Genomic DNA, 838 nt, shown 5'->3' on the forward strand with positions numbered 1-838 from the left:
TGATATCACAAAATCTGAGAAAAAGTACAGTAATTCAAAATTTCAGTTTACAAATGACCAGCCCATATGAGTGAACAAGATCACAAATGTCACAAGACTACTTTTAATACCCCTCCCCTAATAATTAATGAAAAATTTCAGTCCAGAGAAAGTAATCCAAAAAATATTTCCTGGAATGATAAATCCATTATTGGTCTACCAAGGCTAGGCAAACGACTTCAAAGTCATATATAATTCAGTAAAACATTGAGAAGATCATCAGTGCTCCAAAACATTGGTACTTCAGTAAAACTTGGTTCTGTAGTATAAAAATGTTGTCATTCTCAAAACAATGATAAGGTACATTTAATCTCCTGAAAGTATAATACTTTTCAAATAAACTTTTTAAAATCATTACCAAAATAACATTTGACAAGTAGATGATACTTAGTGACATTACAAGTTTTTCATGTGTAGGGAGCAAATTACAATAGAGTTGATTTATTTTCCCAGCACTAATGCCAAACAGGTTCACCCATTCATTAAAGTGTAGAAATAGTACCCCCCACCATTTGTGTTGTTCAGTAGGTGCCTTGGACAATTTGTTAAATAGATCAGCCTCCCATATTTCAAACCAAAACATTAGCTAATATAGTAAATTTCATCACATAATAAGAACATTTTAAAAAGTCACGAATAGTTCCCTTATCATATGTTGTTTTATGTTTTCCCTATCTGTCTAACATAGAAAAATAGGATTTTAAGTCTTGAATATGGGTACACATCAGAGATGTGATGAACATAAAATCTGTCTTATATTTCCATCATATACCTGTATAGTAGTAAATTGCACTTTTCT

The sequence above is a fragment of the Dipodomys merriami genome, unplaced genomic scaffold (genome assembly GCF_024711535.1).
Source record: "Dipodomys merriami isolate MVZ:Mamm:240054 unplaced genomic scaffold, mDipMer1.0.p SCAF_1536, whole genome shotgun sequence".
NCBI lineage: Eukaryota > Metazoa > Chordata > Mammalia > Rodentia > Heteromyidae > Dipodomys > Dipodomys merriami.